This window comes from Notechis scutatus, chromosome 2 (assembly GCF_049901735.1).
Source record: "Notechis scutatus isolate UNSWTSFEM ecotype Mainland chromosome 2, rNotScu1.2, whole genome shotgun sequence".
NCBI lineage: Eukaryota > Metazoa > Chordata > Lepidosauria > Squamata > Elapidae > Notechis > Notechis scutatus.
In genome coordinates this window covers 137,797,223-137,817,295 of record NC_142010.1, presented here as the reverse complement: position 1 = coordinate 137,817,295, position 20,073 = coordinate 137,797,223, and the positions used below count along the sequence as shown (strand labels likewise).

General features: G+C 40.7%; 1 protein-coding gene across 5 annotated transcripts in view; it reads right to left on the bottom strand.

Annotated features, from left to right (window-relative positions):
• Positions 1 to 20,073, bottom strand: part of POU6F1 (POU class 6 homeobox 1) — a 71,930-nt gene that overhangs the window by 25,838 nt on the left and 26,019 nt on the right. The window contains exon 1 of one of the 5 annotated variants that reach the window (XM_026677340.2): positions 12,764 to 13,200. The exons of 1 other annotated variant lie outside the window; for it this stretch is intronic. The gene's annotated coding sequence lies outside the window, so the exon portion shown is untranslated. Of the gene's footprint in view, positions 1 to 5,749; positions 5,769 to 12,245; positions 12,310 to 12,763; positions 13,201 to 20,073 lie in introns of those variants that run through there. 3 more of the 5 variants (XM_087956343.1, XM_026677341.2, XM_087956344.1) reach the window with 3 other exon arrangements.

Here is a 20,073-nt window from a genome sequence, read left to right as displayed (position 1 = left end):
ATAAGTGTGAAAAATGGTCAGAAGTCACTATTTTCAGTGCTATTTTAACTTTGAACAGTCACTAAACAAACTGTTGTTAAGTCACAGACTACCTGTATATCACAGTATATGAAGTCTTGAAGGTGGACCTACATTATTCAGGTAACTGCAACTTGCAACTGATCATTTTGCGATTGTTTGAAAAAGTGACTTACAACCCCGATTCAAAATTCCAACAGTTGGGCCCACTCCGTGGTCATGTGACCAAGCTTGGCAAAACATGTACAGCCATTTATAGTATCTCATGGTCATATTTTATGATGGTTTTGTCAAAACCTGGCAGTAACTTCAGATGTTCATCAAAACCATACCCTTAGCAAACTGTTCCCTTATAACCACAGCATTCGTTTAACTAACCTGGGGTTCCCTTTAGGACCGCTGCATTTGCTTAACGACTGCTGCAAAAATGGAGTCAGTTATGACCATCGCGACATACCATTGTAATGAGCAGGCTCGGTTATAGTCATATGTCAAGGACTATCTGTGTAAGGATATAATTTTGTAATGGATCATCAGAAGTTGAATCCAAATTGAGGGAATCTTTAAAAGTCTGAGGATGATGGTATTCTGGTTGAGAAATCCAGCATGAATAGAAGAAACGGAAACCCACAGTATCTCTTGAATCTAGAAATAATTCACTTTGTTGTCTGCTTTGCTTTCTTTCTTCTAAAGATAAGAAGTCCCTCAAGAGAATGAACTAGGTCCTTTCGACTGAGGAAGGTGGGGCAGCTTTTAAGGCTTGTCTCACACCATAAAAAGCTTGTAACTCCTCACCAAGTGCCATGTCTTGCACTATTGAACAGCAGCGAAGCAGGATTTGCAACCCTATAAACACATACGTGGTACTCAGAGCCAATCCAGAATTTGCCTCCAAAGTGCAATCTTTAATACGATAAGGAGAGGATCATTAAATGTACGAGGAAGATATAATGAAATTGCATGTACAGTACTTAATTTAACGAACAAATGAAATCAAAAGCAAGGTTGATAGGCATCTACTTCCAGCAACTCTAGAGCAAAGTCTAGATTTATTTAGTACTGCCTGGTGATCAATTCAATTGCTTCAGTATAGATCAGTCAGAACTATAATTTGGTAAGAGTACCATTAATTCTGCAGCTCCAAGTTCCTTCTAGAGAAGAAATGATTGTATTGGAAACATGGGTGGGGCAGGGGGAGGGAGACAGGGCCCAGGAGGGAATAAAAGCATACAGATGTCTCTTTACAATAAGAATCCCTCAGAAACTGATGAGCAGCTAACCTTCCCTAGACACTGGGAGAATCAACTCGAAGCAGTAAAAGGCCTTCAATCATTCTGCCATTAAGGTCAGTAAGCATTCAGATATGTCCTCATTTCCTTTCCATAGAGGGAAAAAACAGTGGAAGGTATGAAGGTCTCAAGGGACTTACAGTATATGTGTGCATAAGTGCAGGTGTAGTTTCCACATGAAAGTTTCAGGTGGTGGTGGTAGGGTTTGAAGATTACCTATCCCCCGCCTTACAAAAAGGTTCATTACACAAAGCTGTGGTAGCAAGTCATATCGAAGTGTTACTTTTAGACTCTCTTTGCATGCAAAAATTATGATGAAAAGTCTGAAGCCAGGCACAGAAGGATAACATTCAAGCCAAGATATTTATCACTTGCAAAGAAACAGATCTTCTCAGGTCCTCCCAGTGGGACAGAGTCAAGCAGAGAGCTATTTTTTCGATGCCGTGCAGAGACCAATTAGCAAGAGAGCTATAAAAATAGACATTTCATAATGTCAAGCTCTGTGCATGTTCTGTAGCTCACAAGTGGGCTGGATTTCATTTAGCCGACATTCCACTAACATGTAGTACCATTTTCATTTGCTTCTCCATATATTTCTGCAATTAATGGGACAATTTTGCCCAGATGGCAATGTTATGTGTGCACTGCAGAAAAACAACAACAAAAATCACAGCCATTTCACAGCAGATGGTGACAAAGAATTGAAAATGTGCAAAATTAAAAGAGGGAGAGGATGGTTTTGCAACACTCCAAATCTCATAGTGAACATAATTACCAAGTTTAATTACAAGTGCTGATGAGTCAGACATGAAACTGTCCCAGATAGCATCCCAGGGAGAATCTTATCTTTACTCTACCATAGGTAAGAAATATATCATTGGAAAACTGTTAACAGCGTCCTAGTTCTCCAATCCTAAAAGATCTGGCCTGTAGGCAGATTGCAGATTATCACTATGCAGAAATGGTTCTTCAGCTTGGAAGCGTTGAAGCAGGAGAATTGGTTGCACGTTTATTTATACATTATGTAGTCAGAAACAAGGCAAAACACCAGAGCGATACAGAGCCCAAGGACTCTTAAACACCTTTCTGATTCAAGTAGATTGCAAGTGAAGATATTTTTAGACATCCAGTTTGGTCTAGGAATTTAGACACTAGACAAGAAAGCAAGAGACCATGAGTTCAAGTCCCACCTTGGCCATGAAAACCAGCTGGGTAATGTTGAGCCAGTCCGCTCAATTCACCTCACAGGTTGTGGTTGTTGTGGGGAAAATAGGAGGAAGAAGCTGTGCTGGAGTTGCTTGCTGTCTTGAACTATTTGTAAAAATAATAAAGATAGGAAATAAAGAAATAACAAAGGTTCCTTGCATTTTTCCTCTTGGATTTTCTGTGCAACAGGAAAAGCCATGGTTAACTGATAGTATCCAAGCATATCTAAGAAATCTTGAAGTTTCTAATATCCACATTTTCTTTTCTGGAGGGCCAAGAATGATGTTACAGCATTTACATTTAAATACATGTTGGGTAAAATCCCAACTTGAAGCCTAACTGTGGACAAAACCGTATTACAACTACATTTAAATATTTATTTTCCTCCCAGTCCAGCATTTTGGACTCTTATGGGGAACTCCTCCACAGAAAAGTGTTTGGTGCCTGATACCTTTCAAATGATGCTGACCATAATTTCTATGCCTTCTCCAAACTGGATGGTAATATTTATAAATCCAATGGAACTAAAAGGCTGCAGCTAGGAAAACCATCACAGTGCCTCTTAATTCTTTAGCTGTCCTCATCCTTGTTTCACTGCTTGTTCACCTGAGACCAGAAACACTCATAGAACAAGGGAGAAAGAGTATACTTGCTTAACATTCCTCCTCATTATGGTTAGACAAATGGAAAATACTGACAATTTGTAGAAAAAGAGAGAGACAACACCGATGGCATTTTTCTCAAGGAGGCAATGCAGTTTCTCCTGGATAAGACAAAAAAATATCCTTTGTGGGTATTGACTGCAAATTATTGACAGAAGGGCTGCAACCTTTAAACAGCTTGATTGGTTTTATGTGATAATCAGTGGCTTTAATATTTAATCAGAGAAGCCGAGATCAGAAAGCTGACGTATCCATTTCTCAAATTCTCCATCTGCAAGTGCCCTAAATCTAGCTTTTCTTGTATTTTAAAATATTGGCAGGTACTTCTAAGCAGGCTTTTGGGAGAGATAGCTGGGAGGATTATTTTAAACCTACATTTATCCTGTAAATGTGCTCTGCACAGCCTACTGAGATACTGTGCATTTCATGCTTGGAATCCAGAATGTGGATGAAAACAACAAGAAGAAATGGGGGGGGGGGGACACCTCAATCTTGTTATACAGTAGGTGGTTTTAAAAAATCATGAAAACAATGAGAAATTTAGTGAATCCTGCCGATGCAATTTTTGGAACACATTCTGGCTGCCCCCAATATCCCAAATTTCCACTCTTATTTAAGGTGACTCATTCTTATTCCTAGAAAGACTGTGCTGGGATATCCAGCTTTGAAAAGCTTTTACTGGTAGAGTCTCTGAAAATACATTTACAACATAGACACCAGAGAATTTGCTTAAAACTGTTAGGAGGGTATGGGAAGAAGGAACATCACCCCAAACTATAAAGTAAGATGTCACCTCAGCTAGAAACTTAGGTCAATTACACTGTTCCTAAAACAAAACCAAGATACTAAGACAGCCACACACTGAACAATATATCTAAGCTAGATAATTTAAGCTGCAGTCAGCACAACATTCCTCCTAAATAAAAATAAGATGCATCTTACTATGGCAAAAACCTAGTATATTCACACTGAACATGCAAAGAAATTGTAGTCGGTAAATGGTTCCAATTTGCAGGTACCATATGTCATGAGCTAGAAGAAAACACACTGTTTTAATTTCTAGCTTCAAAACAACATTATCTATACAAGTGATATGGCAGTTTCACATATGTAAGCAATAGTTTTCTTAATCTTAATATGCAGATTAGATTGGAATTAACTGGATTCACCAACACTTAAAAGTATAAATCTAATTATCTTAATACTGTATTTGAGTTCTTAAGTTCCAGGGCAAAGCAGTCCAGCTGCCAAAATCTGAACCTACTGTATCAGGTGGAATTAAGTTGGTTCTTTTTTGACCCACATTTCAGATGCAGCCTAGGGAAGAGGATGCCCAGGTGGACGGTTGTACCATCAGTTGACCGGCATCAGAATCAGAATAGAGCTGGAAGGGACCTTGGAGGTCTTCTAGTCCAGCCCACTGCTCAAGCAGAAAACAGGCATGAAGCCACTAGAAAACAATGCTTTGACATGTGAAGCAGCTTTGCATTAGCAACTTTGCATTTTCTCCTCCTCCTCTGGGGTGCCCAAGTGTCTTTTCTCATTTTTTACTGTCTTACTTCATTAGCTGTCAACTCTACCATCCTCTTATCAGAGATAGAGGTAGGGGATTTCAATTAAAGTTAAATATATTTCTACAATATAGAATTATTGCTTCATTCTACAAGGCAATGGAAAAAGAATAATGTTCTATATAAGAGGCAAAATTATTCTGCCAGAAATAATGAAATATTATGAATGCTATAGCTGGAAATTGTCATAAACATCGGTCACATTTAGTCAAGAACAGAAGAAACTTCCTGAACCAAAGTAAAACTGCCGTTTTATTGTGTACATTTGTTTAATAGGATGTAACACTGTATCCCTTTGATGTAAAGCATAAAGAACATCATTTACTCTAGTAGATATTTACTACCTTGCTTCCTTCTGGTTCAACAAATAGCAAAAATTACCATTTCAGAAGTTTCCTATAATTATTGTTTCACAGGGAGGGCAATGTTGTGTTTCCCCCCCCCCAACCCAACAGAATATTTTAAAAAAAATAGATGAAGGGGCTCTGCCTGTCCGTTTGTCAGCAGGGTAATTTTCACAGCACATAACAGATTAGGACCAAGTTTGATATTTGTGTGTGTTTGTGTGTCAGGGATCAGATTTTAAAATGGGTCAGATCTGGTCAAGAGCTACCAAGGAGAGGGAAAAATAATAAATTTATCCAGGCATCTCTATAGGAGAGGCAATTGGGTGGTATTTTGAATGCTGATGATGGTCTCATTCTAACCTTTTCTTCCTCCTAGTCATGTGACCCAGCGTTCTGATGCCATTAAGGCAAGGGTCTTCCAACTTGGCAAGCTTAAGACTTGTGGACTTCAACTCCCAGAATTCCTGAGCTAACATGACTGGAGGAGGAATTCTGGCAGTTGAAGTCCATAAGTCCTAAAGCGATCAAGTTTGAAGACCCCTGTATTAAGGGATCAGAATGAATTCCAGAATCTAGGATCTGCTGACTTTCCCTTCCTTGTTTTTGAACAATGCTGTATTACATTATATACCTGTCGCATGTGATAATTTACCCACCTTCATGTACTAAAATAAAAACCAAGGGCTCTTTCCTGGCATTTTCCATTTTGAAGAGAAACCTGCCCTACCAAAGAGAAGAGCGAGACATAAATGTTTGTTTTTTTAAAAAAAGAAATTTTAGCTCTTTTGTTCAGATTATTTCAGATAAAATATTGGCTTGTGTATGCAATGAATTTGGAAAGAGGAATAAAAAAATAAAAGCTGTTCCTTGATCTCTCCGCACAAGGAAGAGATTTTTTTTTGCCTGCAGTGCAAAATAAAACAGCATATTAATACAACATTGAATTAAATGTTTGCAATGTATTGACATTCCATGTTAGGGAAAAGAGAAGGTTATATCTAGTAATACTATTGTCTGCTATTGCTAATTAACAGGATTTCAATGTGAGAATGTAAATCTACTAAACATTTGCTGGTGGGGTTCTTGGTGCTCTCTGAGCTTGTTTTCTTGCAAATGTTTCATTACCCAACTACCCAAGGTCTGCAAGAAAACAACCAAGCTGAGAAAGCACAAAGGATTCCACAATTCAATGCTAAGCGACAAGTATTATCTTTTATTGATAAATATTTGTTTTCTTCACCTTCAATAAATGAAGTATGATGCATTTAATAATAGTTTGAACATGGATTTTCAAAAAGGTAGACACAGGGCCAATAGCTTGCCCTCCTATCCTAAAATGAATAATAAAATGGGAGTACATGTAAAATTTTAAATTAAGATGTAGTGCAACACATGCATGCAATACCCGTTTAGTTTATACTTCTGTAGACTGCCCCAATCTGATCATATATCAGGCAGCGAACATCAAAACAGAAGTAAAATAATCCTTGGTATAACATCTAATAACATCAACAGACTCATAATAGACACCTGGCTATGATGAATGGCTACAATCAGCTGGGTTGAAGGCATACTCAGAAAACAGTTTTCAAATGCAAGAAAGGATGTGACGAAGTATTTTTGTGTGTGTGTGGGGGGGTGTTGATATCTTCCAAAGCTTGGAACTGTTTTAAGTTAACCCAAGTGAAATGAGTTGATTTTTAGACAAGTTATCCTACCCTTAAGCAAATAAAATACAAGATCAACTGCAACCCCCTCCAGCATTGCACCTCCAGACATACATAATAAACTACAAATGGAATAGCATTACAGGTGCTGAAAGGACAATCAGATCCATGATTCATGATTCTCACAAGTTCCACCTTTTTAGTATTACCTGTTTTAAAGAATGTAATATCTTCATATGAATGGAACCTGTAGAAGAACCCATCCCAAATGAAAATGTATATCAATATTACTGTTATTTAATTGGTTAATATTATTGTTTACTTGTTAATAATGGGATTAGTGTGGACGTTTTTAACTGGCTGATTATTACTTACAGTACCATGGATGTTTTAAGTCTCCAGTTATGATTTTAAATCATCAAATGTCCCCAGCATGTTTCAGTGTAATACAAGTGGGACAAACGAACAAACAAGTAATATTTCTTCTATCTCTGATCTCTTACTTATACAAGGAGCTTATGGCCAGCTACAAGGCTAACTTCCATTTTATGGCTCATCCATCTCTCAATCTGACCTTCATATTAATCCAGGGAGCATGAGGGAGACTGAGACTGAGAAAGGGTGTCCAATCTCACATGGCTGTGGGGATCTGAACTGAAATCTCCTGTGCAAAGGATCTGGATTTTATATAAATTCCAGTTCATAATGTTTATTGCTCAAGCCAATACGTAAGAATCTATTAACTAACATTCAGTATTAAATTGGCACCAAATAATAATTCAAGACAGGGTTGGACCTAGATCGTTTCTGAGAATGTAAGGACTCTAGGCTGATGACACACTGAACTCTACCCTTCCATCTATGCCTGCTTTTCTATATGAAGTTTCCTGAATTTTAGGATCATAGCCTGTACATTGCCTTACACCAGCAGTCCCTAACTTTTCCATCTCTAGCAACCAGCACTGCAGGCAGCACTGGTGAGTGTAGGGAGAAGATGGTTCTGTGCAAACAGCGTGCGTGTGGGCTTGCCGACTGCTTGTGCAAATGGAGTTTTGCCTAATCGCTCGCCGCTTGTGTAGCCCAGTTCCCAACAGGGGTTGAAACCCCGCCTTACACAATAGCATTTATATATATACCTACTCCTTATAATATTACATCGACACTTCATTCTGGAGTCTCTAGGAGACCAGAAATGTACTGTCTTTTACCAGCTACCTGAGCATGTGTGAACATCTATTGCACAAATACTGCCACTCAAAGCCCACCAAAAGGACTGTGGACAGAGTAATTCAGCAGGCACTAAAGCAATGCTGCCACATCTCTTCATTTCCTGATCAACAGGATTATTTTTAGAACACTTATCACATAAAATTTGAAAATGATTAGTTCTAACTATCACATTTTGTTGCCATGTTGGTCTATGACCAAAATAAAGATTTTGATTCAATATATTTGTTATGAATAAGGAAGCTTCAATCCAAAAAGAGATCACTTTGGCAGAAAAACAAATCTGGTCACGTTGCCAACTTCAAAAGCTGATACAAAAATTTATGCCACCAAATAAAAACTGAATGCACCAATTATCACATTAAACAAGAAAACCTTCTACGCACCAATTCCACCCGCGCTTTCTACAATTTTGTAAAGAACAAACTAAAAGACTCAAGGTCCATCCCACCCCTGAAAGGACCTAATGGTAAAGACTGCAATGATGACACCATTAAAGCCAACCTCTTTAACACATTCTTTGGCTCAGTATTTGTAAACAGCAATGGATCATGCCCAGTATTTCCTAGTCGAACCACAGACAACTACAATGATCTAATACATATCGATTTTACAGAGGACAAAGTTGAAAATGCACTACACAATCTAAAACCATCTCTATCTATTGGACCAGACAGAATATGTGCCTACTTCTTAAAAAAGCTACCCACTGCCATAGCCAAACGTCTAAGCATAATCTTTGAAAAATCTTTCAGGACCAGCTCCTTGCCAAAACTATGGTCACAAGCCACGGTCATCCCCATCTTCAAAAAGGGAGACCCCAGCCTAGTTGAAAATTACAGACCAATCTCTTTATGCTGCGTCACCTGTAAAGTCATGGAATCAATTATTAACCAATCCATCATCCTTCACTTAGAAACAAACAACCTACTCTCTAATAAACAATTTGGTTTTAGGAAAAAACTATCATGCAATCTGCAACTCTTACATTGCAAAAACATATGGACTACACAACTCGATCAGGGCAAAGCAATAGACGCAATCTACATAGACTTCTGTAAAGCCTTTGATTCAGTGGTACACGACAAACTACTCCTAAAAATAAAATCTTATGGTATCTCTGGACACCTGCATAACTTTGGATAGAAGCATTCCTGTCAAACAGACAACAAATGGTCAAAATTGGGAGCGTCCTATCAAATTCTGTACCTGTCAACAGTGGTGTCCCCAAGGCAGTGTTCTAGGACCAACTCTTTTCATACTCTAAATGACCTCTGTGATCATATCAAGAGCAACTGCGTTCTCTTAGCTGATGATGTAAAGCTATTCAACACCACAGACAATACTGCTACCCTTCAAAAAGACCTTGACTATGTATCAGAATGGTCAAACAAATGGCAACTTCAAATCTCAACAAATAAATGCTCTGTCCTACATATTGGCAAAAAAATCAGAAAATAAAATACAGGCTGAATAGTCAAGACCTTGTTGATGATCCAAACTCTGTCAAGGATCTTAGAGTACTCATCTCAAATGACCTAAGTGATAGAGCCCACTGTAACTTCATAGCCAAAAAGGCGTTAAGAGTTGTTAACCTAATCTTACGTAGCTTTTTCTCTGGTGATATTACACTAATAACTAGAGCATACAAAACATTTGCTAGATCAATACTCGAATACAGCTCATCAGTCTGGAACCCACATTACGTATCTGATATTAACACAGTTGAGAAAGTCTAGAAATATTTCACAAGCAGAGTTCTCCACTCCTCTACTCGTTGCAGAATACCTTATGCCACCAGACTCGAAATTCTAGACCTAGAAAACCTAGAGCTATGCCGCCTTCGGTCCGATCTAAGTATAGTATATAAAATCATTGCAATGTCCTACCTGTCAATGAATACTTCAGCTTCAACTCTAACAACACAAGAGCAAACAATAGATACAAACTCAAGGTTAATTGCACCAAACTTGATTGCAGGAAATATGACTTCAGCAACAGAGTGGTCAATGTCTGGAATACTCTACCTGACTCTGTGGTTTCTTCCCCAAACCCCAAAAACTTTAACCTTAGACTGTCTACCTCACCCCTTTCCTAAGAGGTCTGTAGGGGGAGTGCATAAGCGCACCAACGTGCCTGTCCTATTGTTTCTTTTCTTTTTTTTCATATATGTATCCAGGTATTCATAACTATGTTTTTACTTATACCTATTATCTTGTAAGCAATTGACAAATAAAAAATAAAATAAAAATAGTTCATGGGTGAAGACAAACTGTCATCATCAACAATAACTCAAATGATTCATCCTAATTTCTTATATAGGACACCTCTATATAAGAAATGCCCCTGTATTACCTGATCTTATTTTACAGCGTTTTTTATGCATAATGTTTTAGATAGCAGAGGTACGGGTCAAAATGTATACACGTTAAATCCATGCTTATTCAACAAAGCCTTTTCAAGGACATTCTTTTTTATAATCCTCTGGTCTACTCTAGTTCTTACTAAGAGGATAGTGTCTTCCTTGTTCTTCTTGAGATTATAGGCAGGTACTCACGTTATTGTAAATACATACAAAACCAGCATTTCAGAGTAAAGGTTATTGGAGGTTTCCCTCCATATCTGGATTTCTATGCAACACAATTTTTAGAATGAAGCTGTTCAGGATAGTATGGATAGAAGCAATGTGGTTCATATGGCTTTACCATCACATTTAGCAGCAGGGTCTTTAATTTGTTGCTAAGTCTGTAAAATGAAGAGGAAGCAGGGAGGGAAACTGTTCTGGAATTTTGTGTCCTTTGGCCTAACCCTAACCCTAACCCCTCATTCCTTAATTTCAGATTTCACAGGATTTAAGCAATGTTTTCAAGGCTAACCATAATGTGACTGAATGAAAGATCTATGATTTTCAAGGATTTTTAGGCCATTCCTGGGCTAAATATGGGAGCAGACATATCTGATCCTTTGCTCCAAATGTATACCATCTGATAAAAGCTACTACTTCCTGTATTAGCAACAGACTGGAGAGAAAAAGGGAATAAAATATGAAGCAGTTACCCTTTCTTTTTGCCCCAGTGCTGCAATTGAAAAAACATCACCAGATGTCACTTTTCAATCCCCCCTACACACACACACACACTCCCGCCGCTCTGATGCTTTGAAGGCTACAATCGCATAGCTAAGCCCCCCATTGCAGTTGATGGGGCTTCCTGAGTAGACAGATGCCAAGATTGCTCTGTACAGCTAATAAAACAATTGGAGCTCGGATTCAAAATCTATAAATAGCTCGAAGGAAAGCGCTCAGACTTTTTCCTAAACTAGAAGCAGGGCGACACCATTGCTTTTCCAACTCTTGTTTATATATACCCCGTAATAACCACCAATCAGTCTGCAAAATAACCTCCAAGGGCGCACAGAAGATCACTTGCGTCGGGTTTTAAAGATGCGAGCCACAATAAATGGGGTCGCCTTTGCCTTTACACGCGCGGCACAGCCGGTCTCGGTTTTGCTGGCAGCGTTTCGCCTTTTCTCGAATTTTCTCATTATTAATGTATTTAGGGCCGAGCTCTGGCACCGAACAGAAGCTCTATGGCTGCGCTCGGGCTCCAACGAGTTTCTTCTTTTCCCGCGCAGTTCGCTCCGAGCATTCGCCAACTCCCTGAATTTCTCCTTTCTGTTCGCTTGCCCGTCCGCTCCTCCGCCCCATCCTCAAACCAGCTCCGGTCTCCCTTCTTGCTTGGGGGGGAAGTTTCCTTCTTTTTCACCTGCCTCAACGTCAGTGGACCCTTTCGGGCTGGAGAAACCCGAGTTTCGCACCTCCTTTACCCCGCCCGCAGCCTTTGCCCAGGTCAAGTCCCCGCCCGCCACCGCCTCCTGCCCACCCGGCGTCGTCCCCAATGCTCAACTCTCCCAACTGCCGAGGGGAGCCGGAAAGACGCGCCCTCCAGGCTGCTAGTCCTTCATCCCGCGCCTCAGCCTTCCTCTGGATGGCCTAAAATGATCTTCCCTCAAGTGGTTTTCTCAACCCAGATCCTAACAGGGAGCGCGATTCAGGCAGTTCCCTCAACCGAACCCCCCGCAACATTCGCCCCAAAACGAGCTATACCCCGCGGTGGGTTGTTTCCTCCGAGTCCCATTTCCCGACAGTTCCGTTTTCTGAAAACCCCCAAACACCGGCTTTTCCATGCCACACACACACACACACCCCGTCCTTCCTCCAGCTTCTCCTTGCAGCTCATTGCCATTCCCGGGGACTAACCTTGTCCCTTTCCCCTGATTTCTCCACTAGCCTGATTCCCAATACTTCCTCCGCCACCTCCCCTCTCTTAAGCAGCCTGTCCTGGTCGGGGTCCCGCCAGGCTCCGATATCCAAGCGACGGATTCGTCCTCCAAAGCTCGATCTCAACCCCACCCCACCCCACCCCCACCCCAATTTATTTGGGATGGGAAGACTCCCCACCCCACAAGCCCCACTTCTGTTTGAACACCAACTTGCCGGCCGTGTCCTAAATTTCCCATTCAATCGATCGGGCTCCCCCCAGGCTTAAGCCCCTCCATTATTTTAGGTGAGCCCCTCCCCAAAAATACATGTCCACAGACCACATGCAACGCTGTCCCAACCCCGCTCTTCCCCCTTCCCTTGCGCCCCGTTCCCTGTTTTCTCCTCTCTTTATCATAAATATATAAATTATGCTAATTAAGACCATTGCATATTCACCGAACCGGGTCCCCCCGCCCCCGATCCACGCCATACCGGCCCGCCGCACCCCCACTCACCGCTGCACAGCCGGGAGAGAACGCTTTGCGCCCCCGCCCCAGCCCGGGCTGGGGCTCCGCCGAGCCGATCTTTTCCCCCCTCCCCACACTTTTTTTTTCCTCTTTTCCCTGGGAATGATTAAAAATTCATCTCACAGCAGCTGGTGCGAAGATTGTTGCATACACACACACACACAAAACGGGGGTGGTGGTGGTGGCACCGCTCTCCACCCCCTTCCCAGGCCCAGCCGGCCTTAAGTCCTGCTGGAACCGCAGCCCCCGAGGGCTTGCGTCAAGGGATGCCCCTTCCCCATCTTCCAGGTATAGCCAGCGAAGCTCTTGCCCCGCCTGGGGGTGGGGGGGGAACTGGAAGGCAGGGGCAGATTTTGATACTCGGGATTTTTTAGCTGCTGCGTCATGAACATAATTTATGCAAAGGCCTTTGCCGCATCCTGCATACCCTCGAGGTTGCCGCTAGGTGGAGCAAAGAGCCCCCTCCCCTTCCCAGCCGGCTTCCCCACCCGCCCGTCCCATTTCCCCACCCACAACCCTCAATGTGAGGAAGGCTTCTTGTGCATATACTGTATAATATATGCCTTCTCTTTTCCTTTTCTCTCTCTCTCTCTTCCGTTCTCATCAAGTCAGAGAACGGGGGCGGGGGGGGGGGAAAGCTGCCCAAAGTGAAGGTATTTCAGTAAGTGTGTGTTTTTGATGCTGTCTAAATCTCTTCTTTCTCAGCTTCAGACTGAAATGTACTATAAAGGCAGATCTGGTTTTCCCAATCCTGCCAAATGCTTTCGGAGGAGGTCTGGGTGATTTTTTTTTCCCTTTAAAGTTCAACTTGGATTACTGCAGTCAGCCTGACAAAGGACAGGTAAACAAACTGCAATGACCTGGGGAACTAAAGCAGAAATCCAGCTGTGGTGTACAGTATCCTAGCCTAGACGTAACTCCATTCTGCAGGAGCAGGATTTTTTTTTTTTAAATAAACATGCAGATAGTATATACTGCCAGTATTCTTTCTCCGGCAAAGGTTTGTAGCTGTAGTTCCATGCCTGGACATTTCCACTGCTACAGATAGACTATATGGTTGATTTACATTGGGAGATGGTGGGAAATTCAGTACAAAAAAATACCTATAGCTTCAGCAAAAGAGAAGAGGAAAGAAAGAAGGGAAGGAAGGGAAGAAAGAAAGAAAAAAGAAAGAAAGAAAGAAAGAAAGAAAGAAAGAAAGAAAGAAAGAAAGAAAGAAAGAAGAAAGACCAATACAGAACTGTATTGCTGTTTGCTTGATAAGAAAAGTAGATAATTCTGGTGTCACCAGGTAAACAATAAACTAATCTCTCTTTTTCAACGGCAAATTGTCATTTTCCTGACGTGTCAGCCCCTTCAAGGTAGGCCAAGTCAAGAGACAGATTTGGCAGCGATTCCAAGAATGTGCTTTACAGGTAGTCCTTGACTTACAACTACATTTGAGCCCAAAATGTCTAATGTTAAGCAAAACATTTGTTAAATGCGTTTTGCCCCATTTTACGACTTTTCTTGCCACAATTGTTAAGTGAATCTGGCTTTCTCATTGACTTTTCCTTGTCAGAAGGTTGCAAAAGGTGATCACATGACCCTGGAAACACTGCAGCCGTCCTAAATATGAGTCATTTGCCAAGCACTCAAATTTTGGACACTCGACCATGGAGATGCTACAATGGTTGTAAGTATGAAAAATGACCATAAATCAGTTTCTTCATTGCCTTTGTAATTTTGAATGGTCACTAAATGTACTATTGTAAATCAAGGACTACAGTATAACAGTAGGGAAGAATAACAGAAGTCTGAATGTCCTTCAGATATTTCCTCTTCCCCACTTTATATTGAACAAAATCAAGGCCAGGATATTTTGAGTTTCTTTCTCATGCTTTCCTTTCTCTCAGAATGGAGTCATCTTTTCTTAATTCCCTCTTAAGGGTTGTCTCATTTCTTCCTCATTCCCAAGGTCAGGTCTACATTACGCTTCTGCCCACAGAGACCACAATTCGTTGTTTTTTTACACTGCTTATCTACCTATCCTTCTGTGATTCTAAAGGATACAGTACTTAAATCACAAACTTTATTTTGGAATACAGTGGCAAGAAAAGACGATTGCCCCAATTTTGTAAATCAGCAAAAGAGACAATATATGATTACCTTGCAGTCCAAAACTTGGTTAGGATTCTGTATTCTAGATATGACCCAGAAAGAGGTCAGCGTGGGAAGGCTAGCTTAACAGACAACCATTCAAGCTTTCTACAAAATATTTCAATCGGGATAGAGAAAATATCACATGAATAAAAGTATTTGCATATGCAAGTAATCCTCAACTTATGACCTACAATCATTCCTTTAGTGACTGTTCAAAGGCACAGTGGCGCTGGAAAAAGTGACTTATGACCAGTCTTGCACTTAGACCATTGCAACATTTCCGCGGTCATGTAATCAAAATTTGAGCCCTTGGCACCTGGCATGCATTTATGATGGTAGCAGCATCCCAAGATCATAGAATGACTTTCTAGCCAGCTTCAGACAAGCAAAGTCAATTGGGGAAGCCTGATTCACTTAACAGGCACACGATTTTCTTTAGTGATTCATTTAGCTATCATTGAGGGGGGAAAGAGGTTGTACAATTGAGCCTAACTCACTTAAAAACCACCTTGTTGAGCAATGGAAATTCAAGTCTCAATTATGGTCATAAGTTAAGGCTATCTATAATTTAAGTTGTCGTTTTCTATTCAGATAGACCTTTGATTCACCTAATTCAGTACTGCTCAGGGCAGTGTCCATCCTGAGACTAAATCTGGGACCTTTGCAAAATGCCGAGCTGCAGGCTGCATTCTGTCAAAGAAATGACAACAATACACATTGTTCAACCTCTAAAAATTATAATGTACTTTAGCATGTGAGAATACAAATCATCGTTGACTTCTTTGAGCCAAAGAGTCTCTTTTACATTGGATAAACACACCAGATCAAAGCTGTGCTCTGAGTAAATGAATGAAGAAAGGAGATGAGCATTTAATGGAAAGAAATTATGGTAATAACCAAGAGCTGAATTTATAGCTTCCAAAAATGTAGTTCTGTTTTCCATATATAGCCAGCTACTGCTTTTCTAAACATGAAACGACCACATTTTCCATCAAAGCAAATGTTTAGGGAAAAAAATGGTTGTCTGCATCCAGATCCATAAACATTTATATTGTGCATGTTCCTTTTCTGTAATGAATACCCAAGGAACATTGTCAACATCTTCAGTAACAACTGAATCCATTTTGGTAAAATGCCTCTGCTCTGGTACAGCTGGTTTTCAGACATCATATCGCAAATCAGCTAAGAACTTAGTTTGCATAAGCTGCCTGGTGATTAGGAATATTTAAATACATCCATCTCACTGAATTTAGGCTCATTTACATACATTGGCATACTATTAATATAATACATTCAGGAAAATAGAGCACATTAATTTTTTAGCTCAATCAAGAGATCAGCAGAAATTCTAAAGCAACATTTTAGAAAGGGGAGCAAAATATACTTTAAAAAATGAAAGCTCTTTATAGATGTTATCAAATGCACTATGTATTGTAGAAATCTTCACAGATCTTTGTTCCTTTTGTAATAAATCTGTATTTATTGAGGTTATTGTAGTTAGTGATTGCTCCTCTATCATAGTCAGAACTCCATTTTATACATTCTGCATTCTGTGACAGGTATTCTTTAAGTGCTGCAATTTTGTATAATCTATATGCCCATTTTGAAACTTCCTGATGCTATTACTAATCCACACTTACATATGTTCAATAGCTACTAGTAAAACTAAATTTCCCCTAAAATGTCTTTTCATTTAGATATTGCGTAAGTGATAAATATGCTTAATATAAAACTTTAAGGGACTATAAACCTACTAGTAGTATGCATGTATGTAGTATATTTGTATGTGAGATATTTATCTATCTATCTATCTATCTATCTATCTATCTATCTATCTATCTATCTTTGGTTATTCGGGTTTTCTCCCGCGTAAAATTGGAAGCATCTAGGCAACGTTTCGATGAAGTCTTATTCATCATCTTCAGGCTTGTGTCTTCGGCTCTGTGCTTCTCAGAGTAAGCACAGAGCATCTAGACAACGTTTCGATGAAGTCTCATTCATCATCTTCAGGCTTGTGTCTTCGGCTCTGTGCTTCTCAGAGTAAGCACAGAGCTGAAGACACAAGCCTGAAGATGATGAATGAGACTTCATCAAACGCTGCCTAGATGCTTCCAATTTTATGCGGAGAAAACCTGAATAACCAAAGATCCGCATACAAATACCCGAGAGAACCTCAGAAAACATATATATATATATATATATATATATATATATATATATATATATATATATATATATTGTATGTATGTATGTATGTATGTATGTATGTGTATGTGTATGTATGTGTATGTGTATGTGTATGTGTATGTGTATGTGTATGTGTATGTATATGTATATGTATATGTATATGTATATGTTTGTTTTCGTAGATTTTCACTTGTACAGGTATGTAGGTCTAGGTGTGTTCAGGTCTTTTCCCGTGTAAGATTAAGAGTATCTTGGCGACATTTCGGCGAGGTCCCACTTGCCATCCTCAGGCTGGTGCTTTTGGCTTCGTGCCAGTGCAAGCAGTGTGTGATCGGAGCTGCCATCTCTCTATAAATACTGGTGGTGGGGGCTGGTGTGCTGGGCTGGTTGGCTGCACTGCTGCCTCTTGATTGGTTGATGGAGTTGATGTTGGTATAATGGGCTGTGTGATGGCCTTGTGAGTTTTGTTGTGGAGATACCTGGATCTTGTGCTACAATCTCCTGGGTCGTTTGTTTTGTAGTGATCTTTTTTCCATTAGCCTCTTGTGTTTTAACGGCTTGGGTAATGGGTTGTGTGATGGGCTTGTGAGTTCTTTTGTTGTGGTATCCTGGGTCCTGCGTTGTAATCTCCTGGGTCATTTGTGTTTTGATCTCTTTTCCATTAGTCTCCTGTGTAGTAACGGCTTGGGTAATGGGTTGTGTGATGACCTTGTGAGATTTATTGCTGTGGTATCCTTGGTCTTGTGCTGTGATATCCTGAGTCATTTGCTGTGTTGCAATTTCTTGAGTTCTTGTGGTGTAATTTCCTGAGTTTTCTGATGTGATATCCTGAGCGGGTGGCTGTGATGTAGCATTCTGGGTTTTGGTCTGGGTTCTAGTTTGGGGTCTGGGTCTGTGTTTTTGGCGTGTGTCAGCTTGTTTGGTTTTGGGGTCGGGGTGTGTGACAGCTGGTGAAGCAGCTGTGGTCTGGTTTCTGGATGGTGGTTGTCCTTTGTTTATAGGATGGGCTTGGGCCTGGGTCTGATGAGGGGGATTGGTGGTGGTGTCTATGTTGTTTCAGGTCTGGTGTTGGTTTTCGTGGCTCACACACTGCTTGCACTGGCACGAAGCTGAAAGCACCAGCCTGAGGATGGCGAGTGGGACCTGTGCTTTTAAAGTTGTAGCAACGTTTCGGCAGAATCTCATCTGCCATCATCAGGCTTCTGTATTGAGTTCGTCTATGAGTCAGACTTTCACAGCCATTTCTGTTTTAAATTTGGTGCTAGCCTACTGCTGTGTTAGAATGGTTTTTTTCTTCATCCTGATTGGTTGGGAGTCTTGGTCTGTGTCCATTGGTCTTGGAGTTTGGTGTGTTCTGCTAGATTGGTGTTTCTAATATCTTCTGTCTACAACTTTAAAAGCATAACTATAATGACGTGGAAAAATACCGGAACAAAGCTGAATACCATACATACATACATACATACATACATACATACATACATACATAAAATCTCACATACAATTTTAATTTAATCAGTACCCGATAATGACAAAGTGAAAACAGAATTTTAGAAATGTTTGTAAATTTATTAAAAAGAAAAAAGACAGAAATATCACATTGGCATAGGTATTCAAACCCTTTGCAAAAACGAAATTTAGCTCAGGTGCATCCCATTTCTCTTGATGGTGGGTGCCATGTTTCTACACCTTGATTGGAGTTCACCTGTGATAAATTAATTTGATTGGACATGATTTGGAAAGGCACACGCCTCTCTATAGAAGGTCTCACAGCTGACAATGCAGAGCAAAAGCCATGAGGTCAAAGGAATTGCTTCCAGAGCTCAGAGACAGGATTATTGCAAGGCACAGATCTGGGGAAGGCTACAGTAAATTTCTTCTGCGCTGAAGGTTCCTAGAAGCACAGTGGCCTCCATGATTCTCAATTGGATGAAGTTTGGCACAACCAGGACTCTTCCAAGAGCTGGTTGACTGGTCAGACAAATTGGGGGAGAAGGGCCTTAGCAAGAGAGGTGACCAAGAATCTGATGTCACTCTGGCTAAGCTCCAAAGAGCTTGCGAGGAGATGGGACAGAGTTCCAGAAGTACAACCGTCACTGCAGCCCTCCACCGATCTGGGCTTTATGGCAGAATGGCTAGATGGAAGCCTCTCCTCAATGCAAAATACATGAAAAGCCCACTTGTAATTTCAGGACAGCTTGGCTTTCATCAATACAGTATACAAAGCATTTGATATACACCAGATTGAGGAAGACAGTAATGTATAGAGGATGTTTCAAGAAGTGATGTTCTTTTCTCTTATACGTTATTGTCTCCATTTGAAAGCCACTGCCCACAATTTCTAATTTAGGAGTGAAAAAGTGTTTTCTTTGGGTTCCATTTAACTGAACAACTGGAAGACAAGGAGATAAGAGTTTTTCCACAGTGGGAAAACAGGGTATTCACATACCCCCATCAGCTAACTGACGTAAGTATCAGATTAAGTATTAAGTATTTACTTGAGGGTGGTTGGACTAGATGACCTACAAGGTCCCTTGCAACTCTGTTATCCTCTACCAGCCATAAGAATCTTTCAAAATATTCCTGCCTTTTGAGCAGGGGTGGGATTCAAATTTTTTTGCTACCAGTTCTGTGGGTGTGGCTTGATGGGCATAGCAGGGGAAGGATACTGCAAAATCTCCATTCTCACCCCACTCCTGGGGGGGGAAAGTTACTGCAAAATCCCTCCCCACCCCATTAACCTGCTTTCCAGCTCTGTTTTCCTGTGCAGGGCAACCAAAGAAGACCCAGCTGATTAGTTGGGACTAAGGAAGCAGGGAATAGATGTGGGTGGGGCAGTCAAAGGTGATATTTGCCACAGGGGTGGGATTCAATCGGTGTTACTACCGTTTTGGTGACTACATTTTGCACGTGCATGTGCATGTGTCAAAATCCTTAAGCTGTGCTGCCCGGACAGCTGAAAAGCGCTG